Source organism: Lissotriton vulgaris, chromosome 5 (genome assembly GCF_964263255.1).
Source record: "Lissotriton vulgaris chromosome 5, aLisVul1.2, whole genome shotgun sequence".
Taxonomy (NCBI): domain Eukaryota; kingdom Metazoa; phylum Chordata; class Amphibia; order Caudata; family Salamandridae; genus Lissotriton; species Lissotriton vulgaris.
In genome coordinates, this window is record NC_141693.1 from 1,727,586,934 (window position 1) to 1,727,611,592 (window position 24,659).

General features: G+C 46.6%; 1 protein-coding gene across 2 annotated transcripts in view; it reads left to right on the forward strand.

Annotated features, from left to right (window-relative positions):
- The first annotated feature begins 3,823 nt into the window (after positions 1-3,823).
- MPP2 (MAGUK p55 scaffold protein 2) overlaps positions 3,824-24,659 on the forward strand; it is a 627,381-nt gene continuing 606,545 nt past the window's right edge. For both annotated transcript variants that reach the window (XM_086923954.1, XM_086923953.1), the window contains exon 1: positions 3,824-3,940. The gene's annotated coding sequence lies outside the window, so the exon portion shown is untranslated. The remainder of the gene's footprint in view (positions 3,941-24,659) is intronic.

Here is a 24,659-nt window from a genome sequence, read left to right on the forward strand (position 1 = left end):
TCAGTCCCTGTGCACACCTTCTGCTGTGGGCTATTTGCTCTACCATGCCTCCTCGCTTATCTGGCATCAAGGTCGGCGTCCTCACTGGGTCCAACCGTCTAACCAGTCGTGCAGAGGATTGAGTCGCCTGAGGCTTGACCGGGAAAACCACCTCCTGTTCTGCATCCTGCAACATACTAGGCACAAAATTACTTGTCCCCCCCTTATTCGTCTACTATTTGCCAATCCTCCAAGCTATCTTCATCGTAATCCAATGGTATGTCCTCCCACACCACACCTCTCCCTCTTGCACCCTTTGCACCCCACGTGCCTCATACTCCGAAAGAATTCCTCCAATGTGCGCCCTGTAAACGGCAGGGGCTCTCACTGCCCTTCCGCCGCCACTTTCCGTGTTTGCATTGTCACCACCGCCCTAGAGGGCACCTCTGCCAAACTGGGCTGTCGCCCGGATGTGACCCTCTCATACCTCAACTCATCCTTGAAACCATAGTCCCTCGTCGTGGTCCAGCTGGCCGCCCTAGACCCTGCCTTCTCTTCCTCTATGAGTCGTGAAGCCACATGCAACTCACCCGAGCTTTGCACCAACCGTTCCTGTTGAATCTATAATGAAAATACAAGGTCCGGCAGGCCGTGGTTAGTATCCATCCCACTACCTGTCTGCCCTTGGTCCGGGCACCACGGTCAATACCCCCCTAGACCTGCCCCTCCTGGAGGTGGCTGACTAAAACACCCTACCTACCACTCCCCCCGCAACTGACAGTACCCTCCTCTACCCAGTCCAGCAAAGTGCCCCTCCCTTGTTGCCGACCAGCCCCCCTCCTGTCCCTCTTACACCCATATACCTTGACTGACCCTATCCCTCCTCCAGGCCCATTTTCCTCCTCCTCCCCCTCACTCCACTCCGGCAGCGATGCTAACTTTCTCCCTGCCAGGCTCAAACCCTTTTTCTCACCCTGTACCCCCCTCCCTTAATCTCACTTACCCCCCCATGAGGTCCCCAGTACCCACCACCCCCCGGGAAACATCCTTTACATCGCGGAGATTACACTGCAATGCATTTAGAACGCTGGCATTGCAACGCAAGCGTTACATCAAATTGCCCTGGAGGGCGCTATCACCTAAGGAATAGTAAGATTTCCTATTCCAACACCTTCCCTACTGTACGTAGACTGGTGTTGGAATAGTAAATCTTACTACTCCTAAGTCCAGCGCCCTCCAGCGCAAGTCGTTGTAACGGCTTGCGTTGTAAAAACTGTGATGTTACATACCAAGATCATTTTGATCGCGTTGTAACATCACATATTCCCCCCTCCCCCCTCCAAGGACCATTTTCTTATATCCCCCACGGGGCCCTGCCTAACCACCCTCCTATGTCGACAGCTGCTACTGCTTCATCCCTGACCCCACCCCTACTTTTTCTCCTCCACCTCCATGACCTCCTGGGGCTCCAGAGCCTCCCTTCCCCGGGGGCCCCACTGCTTCCCAGCCTTCCTATTTTTCCCAGGACCACTTGCCCCTCCCCTGCCTCGTGCTGTCTGCCCTCTTGCTTTGCCCAGGGTTCTCCACCAAGCCCCGCTTCTGCCCTTCTCGCTCAGTTGAACCCTCTGGCGCCCTAGGATCCTCATCTACTTGCGCACCCAGGATGCTGCTCCCCCTTTTTTCGTGACACACACGGCACTCACAGCCACTGTGCCCTTATGGTGCGTAGTTTCCCACACTGCTCCTCCCTTCCCACCTACGAAATCGAGAGCGGGCGCCTCGCAGCGCCCCGTTCCCTCTTTACATGGGCTGCACTCGCTCTGCGGCTCCTGCCACGTACCGTCTCTGTTTTCCCTTGCGACCCGGTATACGGCAGCGAGCATGCCCACACCGCCACGGCCACACCCCAGGCCGCACGAATACGCGGCCAAGCTGCCACTTCGACGTGGCCTCTCACAAGGCCCATGCGGCCGGCCCCTGAAGGAGCCGCATCGCCTCCTGCACCCTCGCGTCCTCCGCTGCTTTAGCGCCGAAACTCCGCACACGCTGACGAACTTGCCTGCAACTTGACTTCCCTGCCAACGCTAGACAAACCCAAAAAAAGCCTGTCCCTCCTAGTCGCCGCTGTGTGACCTTACAAAATTGTGACACGACGAACGAAATGACCGGTTAAGTACCCTAGCCCCGGAGCCCAAAGACAGCCCAAAGGAGCCCAATTGGGCCGGGACTGCACCACCCGGCCCAAAAACCCCGGGGGTGCAAGCCTCCCTGACGGTTGGCCGCCACCCCAAAGCCCCAATCTGCAAATGGAAAGGGTGCATGGAAACCGATAGGAGCTTTAATTGATGGAATCACTTGCAACTTCCAGATGACACACCTTTATTCTTTTTGAGAGGTGTCAGGGAACTACCAGCTAAGCTGTGAACTGTGTTCTTTTAAAAGACCATTGCAAAAAAACAATTGCACTACATACAGTCTGGGTATTACTAAAATCTATATTTTGGAAGCACTTTATCTTAATCCGCCCTTTTTGCAAATTTTGTAGCAGCCTTTCTTATACTGTGTATAATACAGGTTTAAAATAATCAGTGCACAAGTCCTAAATAAAGAAGTGGGGGGACGCTTAAAGACTGGAAGTGACGTCACAACAGGAAGTGACATCACGAAAGGTAAAACATAGAAGTGGGGGGCGCTCAAAGACATGGAGTGACGTCATGACCGGAGGAGACGTCGCAAAAGGTAAAAATAGACTTCTATGGGGGGTCTGTGAATTAAACGGTTGTCGCTGTTTTATGGTGTAATCTGCATGTCAACTTCCAATCCAGAGAAGGCAACTTTCATCGTTCCAGGGTCGAAAAAGAGACACCGCTCACTGGGTAGCGATTTTATAAACAACAAAAATGGAGAGAAATAATATCCTGAACAGAAAAACTATCTGCATATAGTAATCTAAATTCCTAATGAGCGCCGCGGCCTTCTCATTAGAAAGAACGTGGGCAAAATCATCACAATTGCAGCCGAAAAGTTTCACGCTGATGCCGAAATTGTGTGACAAACGGATATAGTTAATTTTGTTTACACTTTGTTCCTCAGCCAGGGCATCTTTGCAGGGGGTACGGCGTCATCCGGGTAAAATAAGTGGGGGGACGCTGTCCACCCGCTTGGTACCCAGACTCGAGCCCCTAAAATAATGACTTACATTTTCACAGTGCTTTCTGTCACAGACCTGGACCTTGTAGCACTAAACATAAATAAGTCACTGTTCTCCACTGCACCAACCAGGATTCAATTCGGTGGCTCTTTGGTGCTGTGCAATAACTTATAGAGGTTTCACAATGTACGAACGCATTTCAAACTTATCATCACTTTCATTTAATTTTCCTTTAAGTTAAGCGTTATTTTATAGGAGATTACCTGAAGGTGAAAGGCCGAAAAAAAGTTACAGAATAATTAGATTTTTTAGCCATACCTATGACCATGCCCCCATGCCCCCATGGCCCCCTCTCCCGCATTGCACAGAGCATCAAAGTTCCCATACTTTTTAATGCACTACAACCACCGGTTTTTACAAAAGAGCCGACCACTTTTCACCTCTTCTTCTGAAAACGCAGAGCATAACATTTGTTTTTAAGACTTTTCCGGCCAGAGATATTTGACGGGGCTTAGGGCTAGAAGGAGAGGAGGTGCAAATAACAGTCCCGTATTTCGCTCACGTCAAATTACGAGATTTTCGGTGTGATCCAAGCTCATCATTTGCTATTAAATCCCGCGCTCTACAGTGGGGCCCACCGGCGCGTCAGGCATCGCCCCTTTAAGAATGCACAGCTGCCTGCGCAGAGATTGGAGAGGGAGCTGCAGAGGGGAGCATCGGAGCCAGCACTAAGTGGCTGAATTGGCGGGGGGCTCCAAGCATAGGCGCGAGGATCGCGGCTACCGGCGAGGGGGGCGTACCCTAGAGAAGGTAAGGTTGATAGGCGAACCCCATCTCAGTAATCGCGCGACCTCAAGCCTGGAGGGGGGCGAGACGGGGACTTAAACACCTGTCCTCCGCTTCCATCATATGTGGCCTGCAAACACGGGCTCTGCGCCTGAGCGCTGTGGTGCGTGTGATGCAATTTCACTGGCTGCAGCCATTCATCATAAAATAACATTGCGTGCGTGTAGTACGTCATTAGTTATGTCTTGATGTTTAGTATGCAAGGAGCGCTCGTGCAGCGGCGCTACGCTACCAGGGAGCAGGCTGTACACCCATGTCTAACATATTGGTTATGACAGCTAAAGGCAGACGTGAGTACTATTGCTGGGGGCGCGTGCACATCTTCTCTCACAAATGAAATAGGAATATTGGCTATCACCTTTAGTGCGTGCATAGTCACAACCGCAGGCTGCTATCGATTTATTTGTTTTGTAAAAATAAAGTCAGTGCACCCATTGTTACTATCCCAAACAGTGCATGCGCATAACTGCTATTGCAGGCAGGAACGTGCATGTCTGCTCTCACGGGAAGTGCAAGTAATTCTGGTAGCACAAGCAGTGCGTGGTCCAATATCACAGGCAGTGCACGTTTATTTACTAGTACAGGCCTGTAGATATCTTCTGTCACTAGCAGTGCATTCGATCTTGCAGTGTATGGCCATTATCACAAGCAGTATGTGTATCTACTTTTACATGCTGAACATAGCAACTATCAAAGGAACTACATGCATATCTGTTGATACAGGCAGCTCTGACGTTTCTATTATTGAGCGTAGTATCTGCACATATGTTATCGAAGGCAGTACGGGCACATAGGACCAGGTGTGCTAAACCATTTTGCATTTGCAAAGCCTACGACTCTGTAATAACGAATTCTAGATGCCGAGATGTAGCTTTATGTAGATTTATTAGGTTGTAGTTACATGTTGTGAAGATCATGTAGAGCAGCCCCACCAGGAGCAGCCATCCTGCTGCTCAGCCAATCTTCAAATGCCAATACTCCCACCAGGCACCCAAGCCTTCCAAACATGTCCATCACACCAACGTTCTACACAAAACACTCACACTGGCTGAGCAACCAGGAACGAAGTAACACAAGAACAGTATTAACCCAACAGCAAGATACCGCAGACTTGCAAAATCACCAGAAGGAAAACACAAAATGCTTTTTACAATGTACTAAATTAATATTCTGAGGAAGGAATGGATTTCTGACTCAACACAATGGGTTTAGAGACATATTGAATCACAGTTCCATAGGGACATGAAAGGGCTTCCTAATTGCGAATCAGAATGATATATAACAATGTTTTGCAACTGCTACTGCAGTCCCTAACCATCGATCTGATACTGACACCTGAATGGAGGTGGTACCCAGTAGTGGCCCCTGATCCGGCAGAGTGGCGAGGTGGGGGGATGGAAAAGGGAGGTGGAGGACAAACAAAGGAGACACAAAAAAATAAATAATAACTTACCTTCTGCTTTGCCACATCTCCACTCTTCTGCTCCGTCGTCACCAGCACAGGCTCCCAGAATTCCGTGGGGCCAATCCTGCTTCTGCTGAAAGCAGCGTCTGGATTGGCCTAAGCGCGCTGAGAATTTGCGATCCGAGTGATACTGGGAACCTGTGCTTGATCTCTCCAACCCAGCAATGCAGCTGGGGTTGGTGAGAGTTTCAGTGCGCAGGACGATTTGGCCGGCCTGAGACAGCTGGCCAAATCGGCATGTTCACTGGCAACAGTGCCCTGCTCACCACTCCTCCTCCATGACCGACCCGCCACATGCCTCAGCAAAAATAAAACTATAATCAACACTTTTATTATCGTTTTATTTGCAAGATTTTGAGGCTGATAAAGGGGGTGACAGTCTTCCGCCATAGCGGAGGAGTCGCCGCTGGTATTAACTGAATTCCCAAGATGAAGGAGCCCTCTTGGGACCTCTTCCCATTTGGCAAGTGGGTTAGCAGTCTTGCAGAGAGTAGGTAGTTGCTCAGGGGACCAGTACTGAGCCCCCCCCCCCAATGTTTTTCCAAACAGGAAACTCATATTTTTAAAAGTAACACTGGTTCCCTTAAGGAACACAGACTGCTTTAAAAAAAATCCTTTGGGAATGCAAATGCCGGGATGATGATCTGCTGTCCTTAGTTGACCACCATCTCTGTGTTTGTAGCCAATCACAAGGGTAGCAAACTATGACCAGCCCGTAACTAAAGATTTTGCATTGGGGCCTAACAGTAGATAGTCAAAGCACATTATTGAAAACTGGTGCTCAGTTTGCAACCAGTTTTATACTACACTTCCTCCATATCCTCCAGCAGGTGGAACATGTACATTTGCTAGCCCAAGCAGTGCATATATGGAGTATCACAGGCATGAGCAAGCTTAGCTGCCAAAACAACAAGTGGAGGTGACACTGCTAATCTTAAAACTGAGGTTCATTTTTTCAAGTTCTGATCCTGAGGGCTAGACATTGCCAGTTCCTAGGTAAGGGATTCGGTATTTGTAATCATGATTTTGAGGGTCATATTGAGTGGGTGCCCTGTAGGGAATCCTGACCACCACCAGAGCATAATAAATCCCTATATTATTGGTTCAGACCCTAACAACTAATACATTTGGAAGTACAGCAGCCAATCTTGAGACTGTGACAGGTGCTTTGAATTTCCAGATAAAGGGAGGAGGGTCATGAAATCCATTTTGATCAGACCCTGACAAATTGCTCAAAGACGGAGAAAGCATAGCATGTCTTCACACCAATGGATAGACCCTCAGAGGCAGCATCAAAAATCCAGCCCCTTAGAGTTTACAATTATTGAAATGGTATTGCAATTCTTGGGAATGGGGGCAGCATCCTAAATGTTTTCATTTTTGGGTAGAGAACAGCAACTCTGCGAAAAGGCGACAGAATCAATGAACTAAAAAGAATGGAAATGTTTCCATGTATCACAAGACAAGATATGAGAGCAGTGCTTAATTTGAGCCGGTGGTTTCCAGTGCTCAGCACCCACATTTAATTGTCGAAACCTGTGCTTGTGACAGTCTGCCACATGGTGGTACTATCTACCTAATTTAGAGATGAACACAACAACAGTTGTTTATTAAAATCAATATCGATATAAAATGACTATTTCCTGCCTCCTTAGTCATTTGTATAGCTGTGGGTCCTGGAATAGTCTGAATTTTCACACTTATAGGAGTGTGATAGTTAGCAGTTGTGTTGGTACTATTATTGGCAGCGCTGGCAGGGGCAATGTACGGTGCATGCTGCAGTGGTCTCCTGACGAGGGCACCAGCAATTATTTTTTTTACAAATTGAGCACTGTAGAGTCTCATAGGACATTTGTTAGTATGTGACACTGGGTTGGGGTCAGATCCACAGCAATCATTATTATTATTTATTTGTGATTTTTGTATAGCGCAGACTTGACATGAAGGTATCAGAGTGCTTTACGGAGTAGGGACAAACAATAATAACATGAGGTACATAACAGGAACATAGAGATATATAAAGTAATGGTAAGAGTAAGCACGCCAAAAATAACATAAGGTACCTAAAGAGTACTTGCAAAAATATGAATGTCTGACATAATATCGACAGACAGAATATCGAAATACAAAAATATCGGAACAAAAATATCGACATAAAAAATTTCGGAATCATATCTTCATAAAGGTAAGTACAAAAATATCGAAAAAATAATATCGTAGTACAAAAATATCGGAATTAAAAATATCGTTTTTTTGAATGTATTAATAATAATGTAAAAATAATTTTAAAATACATATAATTTTACAAATATTAAATAAAAAATATTAAAACAAAATTAAAACGAATACATATACATTTAAAATAAATAAAACACTTAATAATTTAATGTAATTTAATTTTTTTTAATGTTATTAAATTGATGTAATGTAATTTTTTTTTGTTTTTACCCTGTACGCCTGTACCCCAAAAACCCAAAACTGACCCTGAACCCTAAAAATATCCCTGTACCCCAAAAACCCAAAACTGACCCTGAACCCTAAAAATACCCCTTTACCCAAAAACTGAAAACTGACCCTGAACCCTAAACATACCCCTTTACCCAAAAACTGAAAACTGACCCTGAACCCTAAAAATACCCCTTTACCCAAAAACTGAAAACTGATCCTGAACCCTAAAAATACCCCTTTACCCAAAAACTGAAAACTGACCCTGAATCCTAAAAATACCCCTTTACCCAAAAACTGAAAACTGACCCTGAACCCTAAACATACCCCTTTACCTAAAAACTGAAAACTGACCCTGAACCCTAAAAATACCCCTTTACCCAAGAACTGAAAACTGACCCTGAACCCTAAAAATACCCCTTTACCCAAAAACTGAAAACTGACCCTGAACCCTAAAAATACCCCTTTATCCAAGAACTGAAAACTGACCCTGAACCCTAAAAATACCCGTTTACCCAAAAACTGAAAACTGACTCTGAACCCTAAAAATACTCCTTTACCCAAAATGAATTAATATTATTTAATTACCAATTAATTATTAATTAACAATAACAATAAAGTAAATATATTAGCACATTAGCTGTAATTAATTTAATTTAATAATTAATATTATTTTTCCCAATTAATTAATTAAGAATAACAAAAATTATATATAAAAAAATACTATAAATAATGTAATTAACTAATTAATATTAATTAATTACCAACTAATTAATTATTAAAAATATGTACAAAATTATATTAATTAATTAACTAATTAATATAAATTAATTACCAATTAATTATTAATTAAAATATGTACAAACATATATTAATTAATTAATTATTATTAAATTACTTCCCACCCTATTCCCCTATAAACCCATAACCCGCTACAGAACATATTTATCAATTAATCAATTAATTAAAATTAATTAAAAATTAATTCTCAATTAATTAATTAATAATTCCTACTAATTAATAATTAATTTAACATAATTAAATTACTTGCCACCCTATTCCCCTATAAACCCACAACCCGCTACAGTAGTAAAAGACAAAATTTAATTAAATTGCATTAAAAATAAATAATAAAACATAATAAATACAATATAATATACACTAAATTTATTAAAAAATTGATATTAGTAACATCGAAGTTATTTATTTCGATATTATTGACATCGATATTTAAAACTTCGATATTACTGATAGCATACTAATATCGATATTAAGACTGTCGATATTACTTACCTTCGATATTTTGTCCCATCGATATTTAAACTTCGATATTGTATATCGATATTTAAAAATCGATATTTTGTCTGTGTACCCAAAAATATATATATATAGTAATGATAAAAATACAAACGGTTTACAGCAGGATATGGAACAAAATAGCAGCACATACCACAGTTATACCAATAAAAGTACACAGTAACAGTCGTATATAAGAAGAGTCAGAAAGTAGGATACATGAGTGTCGAATGTCTTGAAGTAGATATGAGAGTGAGTAGCCAGGGAAGGAAGAGTAGATGCATAGATTTTCCCGAGTAGTGAAAGCACAAGATAACTTAGCATTAAGGTTCAAGGCAACTTGGTTCTATACAAGGTTGGAACAATATGAGTAACACGAGGTACAGAGAGAATTTTTTTTAATATTTATAATTTTTTGTTAGAATTAAAGCACAGAGTCATCAGTACAATATCACATTACAGTATTTGAAAATTTAGAGGGTTACTGTTACAATTTTCTCTCATTGCCATATCTTCTGATAGAAAGGTTTAGATCTCCCATTAAATGCAGTTCAATATACATAGATGACAAATATTTAAAAATTGGGCAGATCACTGTTTCGATTGCTCCTGATCGCCATATCTTCTGTAGGAGAGGTACAGATCTCCCCCCTGTATGCATTCCACTCACCCCATTTCCTATCCCACTTCTTAGGGCATCCCCGGTGCTTGTAAACTTCCTTCTCTGGAGATTTTTTTTTAATGTATAGTACAACAGGGCTAGTGGGATATATGAGCTGAATAGCAGCGGTACCCGAGTTACATTAAAGTGTAAACAGCTGTACAGATAGGCAGTAAAACAGAGAGGAGTACTATCGCCAGTGTACATAAAAGTGCTGAGTTAGTTAAGGAGGAAGGATGCCGTGTGTGGGGACTAGTGGCACAGTTATCCCAGAAGTAGTGATGACTAGAATAGCGGAGGTGAGGGGGTTAAGTGAAACATGGGTCAAAGAATCGGACAAGTTATGCAGTGATGGAGGGCAGTAGATTCAATGGTGGGCTGGTGAGACAGAGAGAGGGGGCATGGCAAGTCTTCAGTGAGAGAAGAATTTCAGTTTTGAGATTATCCTGGCCTCAAGTGGCAGCCTATTCAGAGCATGTAGGTCAGGCGTGATATGAACACTTTTTTGATACATTGATTAGCCTGGCTGCTGAATTAAGAATGGCCCTAAGAGGAGCAAGTGCGGTTTTCAGGAGGCCCACAAGGGTAGCACTACCATAGTCCAGTTTCAGAAGCACAAGTGCCTGTTTCCCAGTTATGAGGTCAGCCGCAGGGAGGAAAGGTTTTAGTTTGCTAAGGATATGCAATTGAAGGTTGGCTCCTCTGGTGATGGCGTTGGTGTGTTCATGCATGGAAAGGTCTTTGTCTAGGATGATACCCGAGGATTTGGCAGAGTCGACTATGTGTGGGATGCAATTTAAGGCTAAAAGAAGCGACATCCATTCCTTGACGTTTGAGGTGGAGGTGGGTGGGGCAATCAGTAAGATTTCAGATTTAAGGGCATTGAGTATGAGATGATTCCGAGTCATCCATTGTTGTGTTAAAGTTAGGGTGTTATTGAGGACTTGGATGTCCTCAACAGAGGTTATTCTCATATAGGGTTGGGTGTCGTCAACATACATATGGTAGGAGATGCAGGAGTATTTGAAGATGTCGGTTAGGAACTCCATGTGGAAGTTGAAGAGGGTCGGGAGAGGATAGGGCCCTAGGGGATGCCTAGTGATAGTGAGGCCTGTTTGGGTAGGGTGTGATTAATTAGGAAGCGCTGCAATCTGTTGTGTAAAAAGCAGAAGAACCAATTTAGCACCGTGCTGGAGAGGCTCATCCTCTGTCGAGTAAGGTGGCTTGGGTGATGGTGCCAAAGGCTGCTGAAGGTTCCAATAGGATCAAAGGCAAGATTAATTTCGGTCAAGCGAGCATATGGCATCATAGACAATATGGACCATGGTTGTTTCAGTGCTGTGGCCTGATGGGAAGCCAGATTGGCACTGGTAGAGGAGTTGGAATTGTTCAATATGATTGAGAAGCTGTAAGTGCACTCATTTTTCTAGGAGTTTGGTCAGAGTAGAGCTGTCAGAGATGGGGCAGTAGTTGTTGGGATCTGACTGGTCGGAATTGTTTTTTTTTTAGGCTAGGGGTGACCTGACCGATTTCGAGGAAGTCCCGTAGGAAGCCTTGAGAGAAAGAGGCATTGAGTATCTTAATGCACAGAGGGAATAGGAGGTGTATGGACTCATTTAGGAGTTTAGTGGGGAGGGCATCAATGAAGTGGTTAGAATATTTCAAGGAGGTCAAAAGATTCAGAGTGCCAATCTCATCAAGGGTTAAGAAGCTATACCAGGAGGCATCATTTTTGGGTGAGAAGAGGCAGAAATACGGGTGAGCTTCATAGTCCATTGTGGGGGGAGTCAGAGAGGTTGGGGGCGGTAGAAGACTGTGTGCGGTCTTGATGCCGTGAAAAAGGAGGCAAAAGTTTCACAATTAGGGGGTGCTTTGTTTATTGACGTAGCAGGAACGCTTTTGCAGGGTGATTGTTTTTTGATGATTTCAGTTGATTTAGAAGGAACTTTGCTTTGGAGTTCTTAATGTGCCTATTTTAGACGTGGTGTCTTTGATGCAGGAATACGAGGTTGGCCAAGGAGGGGGTACGTCTCCGTTGTCTTTCGGCAAGCCTGAGGAGACACCGTTTTTCGTAAAGATCACTGTTGAACCAGGGGTTGGGTCGTTTGGACCGTTTTCTTTTTAGTTGTTTAGGGTACGTTGGAGCCATTACATCAAACTCTGCATTGCAGACTGGGGTCTGTATAGGGACAACAATTAAGACGAGAATGGAAACTCTTTTCTAATGGATCACCGGAGCCATAGACACACATTGGGTTGGAGAATGCCAGGGTTTCTCTCAAGTCTGGTGCCAGCGACCCCTGTGAACTTTTGGAGCCTCAAAGCAGCAAGTCAAAACAACGCACTGCCATTCAGTGCAATGCAAAGTCCTTTAGTTGCTTGACCTGACTGACAAGTATTGCAAAATAAATATGTGAAGAGCATTAAATATTGCAGTCTCTACAGCAGTAGTTGTTTGCAGTCCAGGCTGTTTCTAAATCTATGCAGTCTGCATTTCGTGTCTTCCAGCCACATTTGCTGCTCACATTGTAGCACTCCTAGTGCGGAGCACAATTCTTTTTCTGTCCCTTTTGCAGTCAAACATGTATTTTTCTTAACAGAATGTGGGGCAGATAAGTGTCTTGAGCCTTTTGTGAAGCAGTACATTAGACAAGAAAGTATCCGCCGGTCTCTTCTTTTCGGAGGTCACCACTGTTGGCAGGTTTCATACTTCGTGTTTGTGCTTTCATCTGTCACCTAGACCCCACTTCCAGCTTGTGGTCACTTGCTCTATACTTGGTGAGTGTTTGTACTTTAGTTTTGGATATCTGAAAGGAGTACCAGCGTTTCTTCACTGTGATCGAGAACATCCCAGCTTGTTGTGTTACCTAAGAATAACAGTGTGTTTGTTGTGTTGTGTTGGTTCGTGCTTTCTTTCAGCCTGCTCTATGATCCTCACCAATACACCCCTCCTTCCTGTAATTTATCATCCTTGAATCTTGTGCGGGTAGGCTGGGCATCTCCATGGCGATTGTATGGCTGTGAGATGATATTCTGGTATTATCTTGTTTCTTAGGATGGTTTGGCTATGTATCCTTTCTGCATCTGTGAGTGATTGTCATTCTGGGTCACTTTTCTTGATGTGGCCCTAGAATTTAAAGAAGGAACAAGGGAACTCTCCTCAGCTCTGCTCTGCATTCATTGTTTGGGCAGTGGACACACAGAACTTGAGGGGGTTTAAAATTTGTCTACGGCATTTGTTCTAATCTTCCTACTATTCTTTTTGGTATTAAAATCTACTCATGTTGGCAGGTACGAAACGGGGTGGTGGGGCGGGGAAACGGGAGCGAAAATGTCACTTACCTCTGCATCTTTGCCTCTCCTCCACTTCTATCCCCAGAGGTAGGAACCACACAGGCTCCCCTAAACCAATCATGACGCTGCTGTCACCAGCATGACAGCAGTGCCGTGCATGATTGGTCTAAGCGGCCTGGTTCGCACAGATAGGGAGTGGGAGCCTGTACATGTTCTTCACCCAAGCTGTGCAATACAGCCAGGTGGGCAACATGCTAAGTGCGCATGACTATTTGGCCTGCCCAAGCCGTCCCGCCAAACTGTCAATCACACTTAAGTGCACCGGCCACTCCTCCCCTTGCTGGCTGTGATGACAGCAAAGCGCTCCCCAAAACACTTTCAGCACGGAAAATAAAATGATAATGACATTGTGTTATTGTAATTTTATTTTCCCTCTTTTTCACTGCTGACAACCAGTGGGATGACGCTCCTCTGCCTTAGCGGAGGAGTCGCCTCTAAAATCTACACTACCTTCCTAAAGAGTAAAGTTAAGGGGTCAGGTTTCTAAAGGTTGACTTTTATGAATCTCACTGGTGAATTGAAGAATGGTTGCTAGTAGGGTGACCAACCGTCAGTAAATTTCACGGACCGTCCGTAATTGGGACCTCACGTCCGTTGTCCGTGAGGATCTCTTTTACGGACGCCTTTTGTCCGTAATTGTGGGTCATCAGCTCCCTGATGGGGCGCCTCGCACTCCTCCTAGAGCACAAGAGCAGCCCCTCCCGCCCATTGTCACTCTGTCTGCGGCTAATTGCTACATACAGAATGACAATGGGGCAGTCTGGGGTGTGGCAGCATGTGGTGGCCGACCTCCTACAACCTCTGTCCAGGGCATTCTGTCAGACAGAAAACTGCTTGAGGGGAGAGGGGTGGGGCGGGGGGAGTTGTTTCTTGGCGTTTCCATAAGAATTTTGTTTTCACACAGGAGGCCTCTGGGGCTGCCAGGTAGTTTGAGATTAGAGAGGTAAATCGGAGAGTTAGTTTGGATTGTGTTGTAGGCAGGAGCTCTCAGTTTCAATTTTATTCTAGACATAAGACAATGTAACTAAATGAGGCTTGCAGTGACATTACTGAATTTAACTGAAAATGGGATACGTGGAGTGTAGAGCAGTTTTGAGGGGGAGGAGTTTGGATTGGGTGATGCCCAGTAGAGTGCCCCTTTAATTATCTAAATGCACACGTTTCTGAATAAACTTGTAATCATTATTGGCATCTCGGGTTTAATCCTCTGCAGTGAACACATCTAATCCAGCGGTTCATGCACTTGTTCACACCTCTAGACAAGCATTGGAAATGCAATAGGTCTCGCAGTAGGAAAGTTTGAGCTATAGGTGTTAATTATTTTTTTGTTTTTTATTTATGTGTTGTTTTTTCTAAATAGCTAAATTAATAGCTTTCTTCTTTACAAAGCCAATAGTTATAATTTTTCTAAATGTGACACCTCTAGCATTTGTAAAGCAGCATGTTTTGTATTAACGGGACTTATATGTGACTTATATGTATTGATATAAAAAAAATCAATGGCTTTAAAAAACAATAATTAATACGTAAATAAAATGGATTTTATTTTATATTGCCAATAGCTTAAAGTGTATTAAATATATTTAGTGAAGATGCTGTGGTTGCGCTGAGTGAGGGTGAGGGGTTGAGGGTGAGTGAGGGTGAGTGAGGGTGAGGGGTTGAGGGTGAGGGTGGGTGAGGGTGAGTGAGGGGTTGAGGGTGAGTGAGGGTGAGGGGTTGAGGGTGAGGGTGGGTGAGGGTGAGTGAGGGGTTGAGGGTGAGTGAGGGTGAGGGGTTGAGGGTGAGGGTGAGCGGGTGAGGGGTTGAGGGTGAGTGAGGGTGAGGGTGAGGGGTTGAGGGTGAGTGAGGGGTTGAGGGTGAGTGAGGGTGAGGGTGAGGGTGAGTGAGGGTGAGGGTGAGTGAGGGGTTGAGGGTGAGGGGTTGAGGGTGAGTGAGGGTGAGGGTGAGGGGTTGAGGGTGAGTGAGGGTGAGGGGTTGAGGGTGAGGGTGGGTGAGGGTGAGTGAGGGTGAGGGGTTGAGGGTGAGTGAGGGTGAGGGGTTGAGGGTGAGTGAGGGTGAGTGAGGGTGAGTGAGGGTGAGTGAGGGTGAGGGGTTGAGGGTGAGTGAGGGTGAGGGTGAGGCGTTGAGGGTGAGGGGTTGAGGGTGAGTGAGGGTGAGGGGTTGAGGGTGAGTGAGGGTGAGGGGTTGAGGGTGAGTGAGGGTGAGGGTGAGTGAGGGTGAGGGGTTGAGGGTGAGTGAGGGTGAGGGTGAGTGAGGGTGAGTGAGGGTGAGGGGTTGAGGGTGAGTGAGAGTGAGGGTGAGTGAGGGGTTGAGGGTGAGGGGTTGAGGGTGAGTGAGGGTGAGGGGTTGAGGGTGAGTGAGGGTGAGGGTGAGTGAGGGTGAGGGGTTGAGGGTGAGTGAGGGTGAGTGAGGGTGAGGGTGAGGGGTTGAGGGTGAGTGAGAGTGAGGGTGAGTGAGGGGTTGAGGGTGAGGGGTTGAGGGTGAGTGAGGGTGAGGGTGAGGGGTTGAGGGTGAGTGAGGGTGAGTGAGGGTGAGGGGTTGAGGGTGAGTGAGGGTGAGGGTGAGTGAGGGTGAGGGTGAGTGAGGGTGAGGGGTTGAGGGTGAGGGGTTGAGGGTGAGTGAGGGTGAGGGTGAGTGAGGGTGAGGGGTTGAGGGTGAGTATTTATCTAAGGCTGTGTGGGGCACTCTAGTGTTGTAGCGAATCAGAGCGTAGTTAGGTAACGCTGTACTTTTTGGTGATTTCTTAAGCGATACACTGCGATTACTGCTCCGTTTCTATGCAGTTTGGATATGGGGAGACGGAAAGGCTGTGATAGTTAACCTACTTGGTACACATATAATGCGCGTTCTTAAAACGGAAAACACATGAAATACATCAAAACACTGGCAGGGAAATGCACTTCAGGGCACAGTTCTTTAAAGCGCCAAGAACAGGTTTGAGGAATGCAATATTTGATGAGTGTGTACACAGTGGCGCTAATGTAATGCCTTAAACAATATAAAAGAGGGACGTTGATTGATGGGATAAAGTCAAATAAAAGCAGTAAAAGGGGGAGAAGGTGCCCGCAGGTCTCAAACTCTACAGAACCGGCGGGGGCGCGGCAGGGGTTAAACATTTCGGTTTCATTAAGATGCTTGATGATCAATGGATCGGCCCCTCAGGGAAAGCCACTTGGGTGCGGGACTCGCATAACATTTATTCCTTAATAAAATATTCATTAGACAGGGCTTGAAATAAACAGTGCGCGCTGCCTGTTCGCGCGCTGCATGTCCACGCGCAGCGCGACCCGCCGCGGCAATGCGCTCTGTAGCCACGAGCCAGTTCCGAGGGAGCGCAGCACTGCGGATGCAGGAACTGCACGGAATTACAGGACAGGGAGGGGCTAACGGGGAGACGGTGTGTGACAGATGGAGAAGGGAGGGCATAAGTGTGCGGTGCAGGCAATGCTGAGCGCGCATCCTGCCACCAGAGGCCTGGGCTAGGATTGGAAACCACTGCACGAAGCATAAGACGACGAGATACTCGCTTACAAGTTGTAACAGAAAACTAAACAAGCGAAAGGATCGGAGACACGGCGACACGGCGGGTAAAATAAACAAAAAAGAAGCCGGAGGGAAGAGAGGGGAGGGGGGAGGAGAAATGCGACACGGCGGGAAGGGGAGGGGGCGGAGCGGAGCGGGTCAAATAAAGAAACAAGCCGGAGGGAAGAGAGGGGAGGGGGGAGGAGAAATGCGACACGGCGGGAAGGGGAGGGGGCGGAGCGGGTAAACAAAGACGGACGTGCACGCGCTTTTAAGCTCAATGCGCATGCGCATTGAGCTTAAAAGTCACGGGCACTGCAAGGAATCGCCACGATTCCTTGCAGTGTGGATAAAGAGCGGATAAGTCCCAATACTCACGCCTTGCTCGATGCGCATGCGCATCGACAGGCGAGACCTAAAAAACGTCAGATTCTGATGAGACTCAATGGAATGATGAAGCTTTTTTAATAGTTCAAATGTCTAGGAACTACCATGTGATATGTGTTTTGCCCCTTCAACAATAGATTTTACCATGATAAAGTTTCTATAAGGGACACATTGTGATGGCAAGGCTAATTCCTGTTTTTTTTTTTTAAATATATTGAGTCTATCGAATAAAGCATAATACTATTGAATGAAGATTGGTTTCGGGTGACAGTTTCTCCATTTTAGAACTGATGCATTTTCAATATTAAAGGAAGACATGATTGCTGCTTTTTTATTCTATGCAAGAAAGCAACCATTGACAAAGCCAATAGTCCTGGCTTGTTGCAGGTATAACGTTACTTGTTGTGTTATATGGATACAATGACAGAAGACGCAAAATATCAGTCAGGCGGTACGCTATACTAAGCACAGATTTTTAGCTTAGATGTTTAGAGCCATGCCCTTAATTACATCAAGCATCCACTTTGGAGAAACCCCCTTCCCCTGTTCTGTTTTTTCATCCCACTTAAAGTCCTGGAAACAACACCATGTCACAGTCACCTCATGGCCTGGCACTGTGCATCATGCGTGACTCCGATTGCCTATGTGCAGGGGCATAGTGAACCCTTCCCCGCCCCACCCCTTGCTTTAGGAACAAGAGCAAGGGTGACATTGATGGGCCTCTTCTGTCTGCAACTCTGCAGACAAAGGCTTAGTTCATATTTAAAATCAAAATGTGGGTGAGTGAGTAAGTGAAGGGATGGGTGGATGGCTAGATAGATTAGTGAAAGGGTGAATGGATGAATGAGAGGGTGAATGGATGGATAATGAGAGAAAGGATGGTGGATGAATAAGTAGAAGGATGAATAAGACAATGTATAAAGATAGATGTATGGGTAGAAGGATTGGTAAAAGGGTGGATGGATGAGTGAAAGTATGGAGGGATGAGTTGAAGGGTGGATGGTGGGCGAGTGACTGGGTGGATGGATAAGTAAAATGATGGATGGATTCATGAATTGATAAGTGAAAGGGTGAATGGATGGACCGATGAGTGAAAGGGTGGATGTGAGGATGGATGAGTGAGTGAAAGGGTGGATGGATGACTGATAGGGTCAATGGATGGATTCATGAGTGGATGAGTAGATGGATGGGTGGAAGGAAGGATGGCTAAGTGAAAGGGTCGATGGAGAGAGAAAGGGAGGATGGATGACTGACAGGGTGAATGGGTGGAAGGATGAGTGGCTGGGTGGATGGATGAGTAAGTGAAAGGATAGCTGGATGGGTGAAAGGCTAAAAGGCTGGATGGATGGATAATGAATGAATGAGTGAAAGGGTGGATGGAGGGATGGATGAGTGAATTGATTGATGGAAGGATACATGATGGATAGATTTGCAAATGGTTGAATATGTTTGGATATGGATGGACTTAATTATATACTATTGCACAACCTCCTCTGATGTGTCTGTAAAACTTACCTTTTGTCCTGAAGTTTTGTCCTGAATTTTGACCTCCTGTCCTGAATTTTTTTCCTGAATTTTGACCCTTTGTCCTGAATTTTTACACTCCCCGTCCTGAATTTGGACCCATGCCAGTTGGTCACCCTAGATGCTAGTCAGCTTTGGATGGCCTAGAATACACGGAGTGATTTTTCATGAAGTGCCGTTATTTACAATGGCTGAAACTTTTGCAAGCATTCTATCCATCACTTTTTGTTGTTTTAATTTGATGCACTTCGTGTGACTGGTATGCCGGGATGGGAGTCCATTGCTCTCTGTGCCACATGATGCAAGCTGCACCTCGCCGATAAGGCCCAAAAAAGCTGAGAGCACCCTGGGGTTTCTTGTGATACCGTTCCGAGCGGACCTACCCTGTCAGTTCAAGCCAGACTGTTCCTATTGGAGCAGACCCAAGGCTGATTTATTTATGGTTGATCTCCATCTGGAGTGGTGCAGTGGCAAAAAAATTACCATGGACTTGAATGAAAACAGAGCAATTGCAAATAATAATAATAATAATACTTGGATTTGTATAGCGCGGCTAATCACCTGTGAGGGTAGGCACTGTCCAGAGGCATGGGGAGATTAAGTGATTTGCCCAGAATCACAGGATGTTGAGCCCATTCCAAGACTCGAACCTGGATCCCCAGCTCCGAAGTTGGCAGCTCTGGAGTTACCCCACACAATAGCTGAGAGTTTTGCAAGCTTTCCACCCATTAACATTTGTTGTATTAAAGTGAAAGTTGGGTTTGCTGAGATAGGCATTGTGTGCTTGTAGTGCAATAGGATTCGAGCTGCACCTCACTGATGAGGAACTATAAGCCTGAAACGGCTCTGTGGTTGGTTGTGTTCTCACTCTTAGGGCACATGACCTTGCAGTTTGTGCTGAGCTGTTCCTTTTGGAATTGGCCTGAGAAGAACATAAGGTCTGACTCTCCAACGGGAAAACAGAAGCATCCAAGAATTGATCACCAGGGGAGCAGTGTTGCTGACTTTATCCTTTGCTTCACCTTAAACAGAAAGGTTTCAAGGGATTTGGAGAAGATGGGCATTTTATGACTTTGCTTTCCCATAAAACACTTTATACTTTGAAATCCTAAGGACATGTTAATCCCCTTATGGGAATCCCTAAGGACCATATCAAGGGTTTTGGGACATTGTCCGTCCTTCTCTGATGGCATAGGCTTAAAATCCCTCTGCACGGAAAGACCGCATAAAATGTAAAACTGTAAATCCATATTTGTAAAACGCAAACTACTCACCCTTACGGGTCTTAAGGCGCTGGAGCTGTCGTGGAAATTAAGTGAGCTATTGCCCAGAGTCACATGGTGCGGAGCTGAGCTACCGCCGGAGCCAGGGATCGAACGGGGAACCCTGTGCTCCGAAGTCAGCTACCCTGGCCGCTGCACCACACCTCTCCACTCAGCGCATGGCTATGAGATCGTCTCAGTCAAGTGCCACATGAAAAGGCACTTGATCTTAGGCTCGTGTGACCTACTCCCGTCCTTGAGATCCTGTCCATTGTGAGACTGCGGGGTAGCTCAGATCTAACTCAATTCTGCATTTTTGTACCCCACGGCGTGCCCTGGGGCAGGAACCCCTAGCAGTCTCCAGACTACTTGGAACTGATCCCTCTTCACTAGCCTTGATTGAAAATGAGTTTGCTTGTTTTGTCCTTTTCAAGTGGAAATTCCAAAAGTCCCAGTGAGGGTAGTACCTTTGCCAGGTATGCTGCCACGTGGTCTGTGGTGGCGCCCACACTGAAGGCCGTTCTTGTGATGATTAGCCTGAGAGAGACATGGTCTGCAAGAATCACAGTGGTCCCATTCTTTTAAAACCTTGATCTGTGGCACTCGAGTGGGTTCCCACCAAAAAAGATAAAGGTGACGAGGTGAGGCAGTAGTAAAATCCACCCAGGAGAATGATAAAATGAGATCAGCCGTGTCCAGTACCAGGCGTGCAACGCCCATAGGGCCACAAGGGCTTCAGACCCCCCCCCCGTTGTGTGTGTCAGCACGGGCTGAGTACTTCACAGGTCTTTAAAAGACCATTTACTTGTTAACAAGGCTTTGTTGCTTTTTCACTCCTTAGAGCACCTGCATCTCCACTCTGCCTATCGCTGGAAAAATTATCCCCACCCCCCGAAATTTTTAGTAGCCCCCCCCCCCAAAAAAAATTGCTCTAGTTGCGCCTCTGTCCAGTTACGCTTGGCAAAGTGGAGAGCTGGGACTCAGGAAGCTAGCAGTTCTTTAGAGGACATATATCGATGTGGGAGGGACCAGCACTACCAAAGCCAAAGTACACTGGTATAGAGCACCACATAGTGGTTGTGTGGCATTCCTACAGAAGGTCCAAGAATTGCAATTAAAAAAACAATGTATGGGGAGCGCTCCAGTTGGCAAAAAGACGATGCTGCACAGGCCACGTTGATGTGACACTCCGAGGGGCTCCGGTATGAACCGCTGGCATCAGGTTATTCATTTATTTTGGACTTTTGTACAGTACCCAGTGTCCCCTTTCAGTTACCTCAGAGCCCTACAGAGGTTCAGAAGTACCAACCGTTCCAGTATGTACCTGAGAGATGGCAGAGCAGGGCACAGGCAGGGTGGCGAGGACAGAGAGGCAGCTAGCCCCGTCATGCCAGCACCGTGCACCAGTGCCCATTCGTGATTCCCTCACCGTTCCCCACGTCAGCCACAGCTCTGGCTACCGCTGCCAGAGGAGCCGGCCATGTTCATTAAGTGGCCCATGCAAGCCTGCATTGGACAGAGTAGAGGCCTCCCCCTCCCCTCCCATCCCAGGCAGTGACGTACACTACTTCTGTGGCAGTGTAAGGCTTTGTGATGGCATGTAGGGACATCTTCGATCAGCCCGCAGGCTTCTTTCTGCCAAGTACTCCATTCCTTGAAATATCGACACCACATACCCACGCTGAACCCTAAAATTAACCCCCTCAAATCCTAAAACCCATACCCGCCCCGAAATCTATAATTACCCCTGGCACCCCAAAACCCATACCCATCCTATCCCTAAAATTATCCGTCCCCGGCACCCCAAAACCCATACCCACCCCACGCCCTAAAATTACCCCCTGGCACCCCAAAACCCAATACCCCTCTGAACCCTAAAATCACCCCCCTGGAGCCCCAAAACCCATACCCGCCCTGAACCTTAAATTACCCCTGGCACCCCAGAAACCATACCCATGCTGAACCATAAATTCCCCCTTGCCCCCCAAAACCCAAATCCACCCTGAACCTTAAAATTACCCCAGGCACCCCAAAACCCATTGCCATACCCATGCTGAACCATAAATTCCCATCTGGCACCCCATAACCCATACCCACCATGAACCCTAAAATAGCCCCTGACATCCCAAACCCACACCTGCCCTAAACCCTAAAATTACCCCTGGCACTATAAAACACATACCCACGCTGAACCCTAAAATTAATCCCATGGCACCCCAAAACCCACACCTACCCTGTACCTTAAAATTACCCCTGGCACCCCAAACTCCATACCCATGCTGAACCATAAATTCCCCCCCAGCACCCCATAACCCATACCCACCCTGAACCATAAATTCCCCGCTGGCACCCCATAACCCATACCCACCCTGAACCCTAAAATTGCCCCCTGACACCCCAAAACCCATTCCTTCCCTGAACCCTAAAATTACCTCAGGCACCCCCAAACCCATTGCCATACCCATGCTGAACCATAAATTCCCATCTGGCACCCCATAACCCATACCCACCATGAACCCTAAAATAGCCCCCTGACATCCCAAACCCACACCTGCCCTAAACCCTAAAATTACCCCTGGCACTATAAAACACATACCCACGCTGAACCCTAAAATTAATCCCATGGCACCCCAAAACCCACACCTACCCTGTACCTTAAAATTACCCCTGGCACCCCAAACCCCATACCCATGCTGAACCATAAATTCCCCCCCCCGGCACCCCATAACCCATACCCACCCTGAACCATAAATTCCCCGCTGGCACCCCATAACCCATACCCACCCTGAACCCTAAAGTTGACCCCTGACACCCCAAAACCCACACCTGCCCTGAAACCTAAAATTACCCCTGGCACACCAAAACACATACCCATGCTGAACCCTAAAATGTCCCCTGGCACCCCATACCCACCCTGAACCCTAAAATAGCCCCCTGACATCCGAAAACCCACACCTGCCCTAAACCCTAAAATTACCCCTGGCACCCCAAAACCCATACCCATGCTGAACCATAAATTCCCCCGGCACCCCATAACCCATACCCACCCTGAACCATAAATTCCCCCCTGGCACCCCATCACCCATACCCACCCTGAACCCTAAAATTGCCCCCTGACACCCCAAAACCCACACCTGCCCTGAACCCCTAAAATTACCCCTGGCACACCAAAACACATACCCACGCTGAACCCTAAAATGTCCCCTGGCACCCCAAAACCCATACCTACCCTGAATCCTAAAATTGCCCCCTGGAATCCCAAAACCCATACCCGCTCAGAACCCTAAAATTACCCCCTGGCACCCCAATCCGTAACCCACCCTGAACCATAAAATTACTACCCCAAAACCCACACCCACCCTGAACTCTAAAATTACCCACTAGCACCCCAAAAAAAATAAACACTACAAACTTACACTACATTTGCATATTTGGAGGGGACTGTCCTCTTTGTCGTTTCTATGTATGTAAGTCAAGAACAACATTCACAGTAACCTAGATATGCAGGCAGTAGGTAATGCTGTGCTGAAAAATGCATTAAAGTTGCTGGAACTTACACAAAAAAACTGCTGCCTGCTCTTCTGATACTATACTGCGGAGTCTGGCTGATCAGCAGCACTGTGTCCTGGCATCCAGCCCCTCCCGAAGGTCTCACTGTATAGATCAATGTGGGTCAAATGCACAGACAGCAGGGGGAAAGGGATGGCCAGTGCAGGTGAAGCTTTTCCTTTGTAAATTAATTCCTGCTGGCGCCATAGCCCAGGGTTTGCGGTCTGTGCACTTGTATGGAATACACATCTATACAAGTGCACAGACAGCACACCCTGTGCTAAGATGCCAGCAGAAATTCCTTTACAAAGGAAAAGAATCGCCTTAACTGGCCATGCCTTCCCCCTGCTGTGCACATCTTCACACCCCATGCTCACAACCCATCAAGTGCTTAGGTGAAATCCCTGCCTTCAGGCAAGGATTTCACCTCTGCGCCACTCTAAAGGAAGCACAAGAGGTCAGGGCAGGGGGGTCGGTTCACTCGCTGAAACTTTTCAGAGGCTCGCTGTCTGGCTCGGGCTGCTGGGCCTCTCAGAAATCATGAAAACAATCACATTCTCGGATCGGATGCGCAGCCTTCCTGAACCATTTCAGTGCGTGTCATCTTAGCCCGGGCAGAGGAGGTGACGGGGGGGGGGGGGGCGGGGCTGAAGCACGGTGAGCCCAATGGGTGTTGCGCGCCTGGGTCTGTGCCATGGTGCTTATGCATGATCTGCCATGCATTCCGCCTCACGAGAGAGATGATGCATAGGTCCTCGAAGAGGGTCCTCCAGGCATTCACGGCCCAGGCAGTGTAAGCAGATTAATGCTTGATTCCAGCAAATGGGCCTTTAATACCTAAACCATGGCTCGGACAGATGGGGATGAAACAGCGCCATGAATTCAAACGTGTGCGCTGGCAGGTGCAGGGCGCAGGCTCTGTCACTGTACAGAAGCCATGCCCTGCCTCTGAGACCGCTGACATGCGAAAACATCCACAGATACTGACATGAATGCACTGCCATCCACTGCCTCAGGGACTGCTGACATGTACAAATGTCCTCTGATACTGACATGTATGCACTGCAATCCACTGCCTCCGAGACTGCTGACATGTACAAATGTCCTCTGGTACTGACATGTATGCACTGCAATCCACTGCCTCAGAGACTGCTGACATGTTCAAATGTCCTCTGATACTGACATGTATGCCCTGCCTCAGACACTGCTGAAATGTAA